The 7,233-nt window shown below is 46.2% G+C and overlaps 1 protein-coding gene across 20 annotated transcripts in view; it reads right to left on the bottom strand.

Annotated features, from left to right (window-relative positions):
* The window catches only part of epb41l2 (erythrocyte membrane protein band 4.1 like 2), a 52,550-nt gene that overhangs the window by 44,729 nt on the left and 588 nt on the right, over positions 1-7,233 (bottom strand). The window lies entirely within an intron of this gene.

The raw sequence follows: 7,233 nt of genomic DNA on the forward strand, positions 1-7,233 counted from the left end.
AGAGGGAGAGAATTAGAAGTTATGACAGTTTATGTTTGTGACGGGAGTTTTGTCTTTGTGTAAATAGAGGAAGGTGCAGTAAGCCATTTGTGTACACGATTCAAAGCCACAAAGGGCTTAAACTAATTTTGCAATTTCGGCCAGGGCTGTCATGCTAGTCTCGTTAAGAGTGTTTGCCGAAAGCAAGCACGGGTGTATGTCTCCACGACTCCAGTCGCAACACACAATTCAATTTACTCCTGTAGGCAATTGAAGGTCTTCAGACATGCTGATCAAAAAACACCTTCGTCTTTGATGCTTTGGAGCATGTTTTGAAGGTAATCGTAACAAGACTCACAGAAGATATGTGGAAAAAAGGAGCCCTTTTAATAAAGGCAAAGTGAAGGTCTGGGGAAAAAATAAATAAAAAAACACATCTGGCTCATCTGGGAGGTCCCTTGACCCAGCCCAATCCCCAGATAGCGCAAACGTCAAGGGACAGCTCTCCATGGGAACCAGCGCACCTGTGCAAGGTGTTTCCGAGCAACAAAACAAAATGCTGCTTAGTTCTGCCCTCTGTCGTCGGTCACAGTAAGCCCCTTGCAGCAAAGATGGCTTATTCTCTCAAAGAGTAAAACACTGGGTCAGGCGCTGGACTCGAGGCTGAAAGGAGGAGGTCTGAGGCCAAAAAGCTAAATCTTGGATGCGTCCCCTTTTGTCAACAAAGGATTAAGAGGCACCCAGAGTTTACAGTTGAGCAGCTTTGTGCTTGTTACACACCAAGTTCTGTGTCTTTCGCACATGTGACACATGTGAGGGATTCAGTTTAAACCTAACACTCGTCAAAAAACTATTAGAACATCTTCCAATACTGAAACCAGAAATGGGGTGACCTGTAAGTCCCCTCTAGATTACTCACACATGCGGGGGGAAAAAAAACGCCCCGCCGTCCAAGGCAAACCCTGCTACAACCCAAATCCACTAAATGCCCAGACATTGTCAGAGACCCTAACTGAATTTGGAGTGAGGCTGGGCATCAGCTTGTGTTCCTTGGCACCATGGTTCAGAGAGCTGTGTTATTCAACTACACTGAGGAGACAAACGGTTTTGTTTTGGAGCAGTGGTGTTTATGTAGTGTTTGTGTTGGTGTTTGTGTGCGAGTCAGCTTCGGTGGGTATACAGGCGGGACAACGCCAGATCAGATGAGAACTAATTGAAATTGGCGGGTCAGGGCTAATCGAAATGTCTGGAATAGCTGTTTTTAAATGGGACACGTGGTGGCGATGGTGGCATCGGAGGCAAAAGGGGGCGGGTGGTGGGGCGGGGTGGACTGGACAGCAAGCGTGAGCAAAGAGAATTTGTCCAGCATGACTCCTATAAGGACCTCTGAGGGAGCACACCTCAAATCAGCCCAATCAAATCACATCTGATGCTTTTCACTGGCGCACACACACACACACACACACACACCTTTTGAGAGGTCTTGACATTTTTCCTATAGATAGCAACAGATATAGGACATATGACATGTGGATAAAAGCGTCTGCTAAATGAATAAATGTAAATGTAAATAGAAACCAAGATGATGCAATTTTGGGAGAGAACATACGCGAGGCAGAGCTTGCACTCTCAATCTTGAGCATACAGTTACAGCTACAGTTCTTCAGCATACACTCTCACTTCAATCCCTCTCTCCCACTGTCTCCCAAGAGAGCTCACAGCTCACTCCTGCTCCAGATTAGGCTCTAGTTACAGGGAAATGTGAGCGGCAGAGTACGGCTCGCTGGAAGACTTCTAGCCCTACTCTCCATCAGTAGTAACTACAGCAGCAGCAATAGGAGGTGGTCTGCAGTGCCAGCCTGCCCCTGAAGCAGGAAGAACATCAGTAGCCCTAACAGGCACAGAGATGCCCTACCACCCCCACACACACTCTGCCCCTCTCCTGTTCCTCTGCATTACACTCGACCACCCTCTAATGCTCAGCCAGCCAGCACTGCTAAATTATTCACCAGCTATCCGCAGCCCCCCCCAACCCCAAGAGGTCAGTGGGCGAATGAGCTTTTTACCACGGCCCTGGCCAGCCGGTCCTGGCTGTGGGTGTTTACATACCAGTGTTTCACAACATACAGATTTGTTTTTTTTTCCCCTTCCCTTGTGTAAACTAAAAGTAGAAAAAGCAACATGTGACCCTGTGACAAGATAGGGATTTTATATATTTACTGTATTTCCCACCAGAATCAAATCCAAGCGCACTGGGAGTATATAAAAAAATAATGCCATGTGTGGAGAGGGTATATTGGCCACGGCATTCCTATTGGTCGAAACGTATGGACTCAAGTCTGCTGATTGGCCGGTGAGGAAGGGAAGATACCAGATTTGCTTTAGTAACAGCCGACCCTAGATGTTCTCGTCGGACAGTGTTATGCTCGTTGTCTGTGCACTGACTCATCTAAGAAGCATCCTGATCCGCACACAGATGAGATCAATAGCGAGGCGTCTCTGCTTAATTGAGGATGTTGTAAACACACACACACGTCTCCATAGACACACCCATACACACACACGCACACACACATCTGGCTCTTTTAAAGTGGACCGAGTCCAGTTGTGTCTGTTTATCACTTGAGGGTAGCTCCACGCCTGGCTGGCAACAAATGGGGGAGCAGACTGATTAGTTAAAATGAGACCCAAGAGAGACAGAGCGAGTGTAAGCGAGAGAGATAGAGAGAGAAAGTGTAAGTGAGAAAAAGAAAGAAAAAAGAAAGAGAAAGAGAGAGAGAGAGAGAGAGAGAGAGAGAGAGAGAGAGAGAGAGAAAAAAGAGAGAGTCTGCCAGGAGAGGCCAGAGAGGGAGTACTTGAAAAGGAAATAAATAAATGAAATGGCATTAAATAAATTCAGCAACAACAGTGGGTGGGTGGAGCAGCAGAGGAGGTGCAGTCCGACAGTTTTATACCGTAGACACACCACAGGTCTTTCTCTTTTCTGGGGTGGAGAATTTAATATCAGCACAGAGTCAGTCCTGAGGGAACGCTAGACGTGTGAAGTGGCCTGTCTTTGTCGGTCTTTCAGCAGACATTTTATTGTTTTCCCAATAGGGGTTTCAGGATTGGGAGAGCAGGAGAGAAGAGGGAGGGGTGTGAGGGTGGGTGGGTTGATTGATGGATGGATGGATGGACGGGGTGGTGGCTTTTCACCAAATATTAAGGTTAAGCTGCGGAATGCTTTGTTTATCTCTCATTTTAGCGATGCGCAGTGATGGGAGTGCCACATTACATCTCATTATAAATATGCCTCTGTCTTCTGGATGACTAGTCCCCGACAATGGCATTTAGTGATGCCTCAGCTTTTCTGAAAGTGCAAACAAAGCTGGCCCTGTTAAAACAGTGCTGGCCATGCAGCAATTCAAGCCAGCCAGGCCCCATTCCACCGGCTGGGCCCCAGCGTCACCGCCGACGCTGCGACTGGGCCCATCGGTTCCAAAGGTATCTCCGCCAACCAGCAGCTGTGGCAGCAGAAGTCACAGACGTGAGCATGAGGCTCCGAAATGGAGGTGACCACCAACATAAACTATAAAGTGGATCATCGGGCCCAGACGTGGACATGTTTTAACAGTGAATTATATCTTCAAAGTACCCCGCACTCACGATAAAAGGTGCTAGAAACAAACAAACAAACAAACAACTGAAATGTCAAAAGAACTTGTCTGCACACTTTAATCCATGCTAGATTCTTTAATAAGAGGCCAAGCTTTCGGTCATCTGAGTATCATCAGGAATAGTCAGATGACTGAAAGCTTGGCCTTTTATTAAAGATTCTAGCATGGATTTAAGTTATGGGTTAGGGTTACGCCTGATGATGGTCGGATGACCGAAAGCTTGGCCTCTTATTAAAGAATCTAACAGTTAATGATATGCCATATACTGAAGTGACAAAAAACATTGCTTTAGAAGTTCATGACACCAATCAACTATCCCCATGCCCTGGCGAAGTCTTGCCACATATTGTTGGGCCCTTAAGCACAGCAATCTTTACCTCTATTTATCACCGCTGCTGTAGGATGCTAGTTACTTGATAGTCCAAACGTTGCACCTGCTAAACCTTATAGGATGCTATAAGAAGCCATGCTATTGCTAAGCATACATGATAGCTTCTTCCAACTCAATTGAGTGCACTCAGTGCTCTTCCCCCATTTATATTTCAAAACAAGGATTACTTTTTAACTCTCTGGGATGCAGCATGTATGGTCTCAGCCGATATTGCTGAGGCCCCAAGCACACCCAGCAAGAAAGCTTTCATGGAAGGGTGGGCATCCATGGAGTGTTGGGAGGTTTCTCAAGTCATCTAGAGGAATCAGAATTCCAGAACTAAAAGGCCTGATGAAAGCAGTATGACGGGCCTCTTAACCACGTCCAAACTGGCTCAGCAGAGCCAAGCAAAGCCCAGCAGATGATGTGAGGTTAAATCTATAAGGGCGCTAAACCCACTACCCCGACCAAACTAACCTCATTCTAACCCCCTGCCCCCCACCTTCTCAACGTTAATCTGCTTCTGGGTGGGTCCCCAGCCAGCAGGCAGACGAGCCCCTGTGGAGCACTCCCCTTTTCACCCCCCTCCTGCAGTGCCTGAGCCGCCAGTCTCAACCCGCCGTGAAGTCATCGCCTGGGTCAGGGGCCGAGGGGCCCGCGCTGCTTCATCAGCTCATGGGCTGATCGCTTCAGCACCGCCTAAGAGGACACCATGATCCCATTACAGCAGGACCAGCCCACCCGTACCGCATGTGGATATGGTCCGCATACTTCGGTCAGCTTGCACGTGGCGGGACCTTCTGGCGCCGCCCGTCAGCTTTATGGCTATTGTATTTAGCAGACGCTTTCCAATTATAACGTCTTTGAAGAAAACTGAAAGCAATTGAAAAGCTATACAGTATGTTCAAAAAGAAAAATGCCGGCTTACAAGTTCTAGCATTTGCTACAGTTCTTCAGCATACTATATTTAAATATCTCTTATTCAAATACAATCTCTGCTCGGGGATAGTAGTGCAGAGGATGTTTAAAGGAGCCGTTACCAAGTTCAAGCTGTGTGCCAGGACTGGGGGCTGCCAGACAGACGACTCTGGTCCAGTGGCCTTTCACCCTCCCCAGCTCCCCCCCACCACCAGCACCACCACCGCTGAGGTCTGCCAAGGACAAGGACTGAGTCATCAGGGCCAAGAAACTGAGTGAACCAATGAGCAGAGGACAAGAAACTAGGACGATGTCCGACTACTTTTTTGTGCCATCGCGTGCGTGTGAGAGTCGTTCACATGGTATATGCAGTGCTGCATTACCATTCCACAGTCAGGGATATCACCAATGTAAAAGATGCCCACAACAATACATAATGGATCAATTTCTCATCACACGCACTATTAGCAGGCAAATGAAAACACTGCCTATACTTAGAGTCACAGTGAGTTCTCATTACTTTCCTTGATGCCGATGATAAGTGATAGGGATGAGTAATGTACTCATTGAAGCAAATCAGAGAGGAATGTTGGGAAAAATGGTGTCCAAAACTGAAACTCAAAAAGCTTATTTACAGGACAAATCACCTTTTGTGTGATCCCAGCCGATAAGAAAAAGTGATATCTGTCTGAAGTAAACCCTGAGAGCTGGGCTAACAATGACGCATTATCTAAAAAAACGTAGCTGAATTTGGCAATGGTGTATTAGTTGTTCAAGTCTTGAATGTGGAGTTCAGCCAAAACTGCCTATTGTTTTGATTCTTTCTGTTCCAGCATTTGTTTTTTATTTTGAGAGCTTATAATGTTACTCCAGCACTTACATTACAGTTTAAGTTAGAATTAACACAAAACAAAACTGCAACTTGATGGTTTTTGGACCGTCTCCAATTCAAACAAACGTTAATATTTCAGCGTCTTTTTACAAGAACGTTTTGTCAATAGAGTTTTCTCGGAATCAGCTGCGTTTACATTAAACATGTGACACAGATTTTGCACATGCTGCTCCATTTGCATATTGGCCCTCAAGGTGATGTGACATCGGGCAACACGTTGAGCAATGTTGCTGGGCAACTACACAGCTACCAGGTAAAATAAAGTTCCCCAGATAAAATAAAAAGTTGCAACATAGCTCAGAAAGTTGCCCTGCGCATCTTCAGCTTAAAGGTCACCTGAGGTCTCCTTCCTACCTCCACTACACCCAGTAGTCATGACCTCAAGCCTCCCTGTTGCCATGGTTCCTCTCCAGGTGCTGAGTAATCTGGGTCTCTGGGCTATTATGACCTCATTAGCTTCCTCCACCTCTTTACACACAGGGGTCCTAAAAATAAACCCAGTGCTGGATTTCAGGCCAACAAGAGGACCTGACAATGGTGACACACACAGACACTCAATCTCTCAATCTATTCAGGATGGCTTTTTATAGAGGAAAGGGATTATCACGATGAACAGTATCCAACACAATGGGATACTGTGAAGAGGCAGGGTACATTGGATTCCTTGCACACTATTACACCTGCGCCCGTACCACACTTGGGTCCAGGTGTCCATGGGGACCTGGGTTCGAGTCTGACCCAGGTAATTTCCTAATCCCACCCCATCTCTCTCTCTCCTACTTTCTTCCTGTCACTTCCTTCAGTGTCCTATCAAATTAAAGGTAGCCCAAATATTTTATATAAATATATTAAAAATATTGGCAGCAGTGGCCTACTGGTTAGCGCTTCAGACTTGTAACCGGAGGGTTGCCGGTTTGAACCCCGACCAGTAGGAAGCGGCTGAAGTGCCCTTGAGCAAGGTACCTAACCCCTCACTGCTCCCCGAGCGCGCTGTTGTTGCAGGCAGCTCACTGCGCTGGGATTAGTGTGTGCTTCACCTCACTGTGTGTTCACTATGTGCTGAGTGTGTTTCACTAATTCACGGATTGGGATAAATGCAGAGACCAAATTTCCCTCACGGGATCAAAAGAGCATATATACTTATACATATATATACACTTATACTTAAAAAAAACAGGAGTTTAAATTCATGAGCATTTCCAACATGGTAGAGAGATACAGACGACCCCACTTTCTTAATTTCATGGGTTTTCAATGTCCTTTGAGTTACTTACAGTAAAGCAATACCAGAGTCTACATAATAATCCACCTTCAATTAAAGTAAAACCCCAAAGAGGCCACCATCTCAGCAGAGATGTAATGCAAGGCAGATACCAATAATCTCCGCCTAAGCTCCATTCTTTTCGTTCAGTTCCTTG

The sequence above is a fragment of the Alosa alosa genome, chromosome 8, assembly GCF_017589495.1.
Source record: "Alosa alosa isolate M-15738 ecotype Scorff River chromosome 8, AALO_Geno_1.1, whole genome shotgun sequence".
Lineage (NCBI taxonomy): Eukaryota > Metazoa > Chordata > Actinopteri > Clupeiformes > Clupeidae > Alosa > Alosa alosa.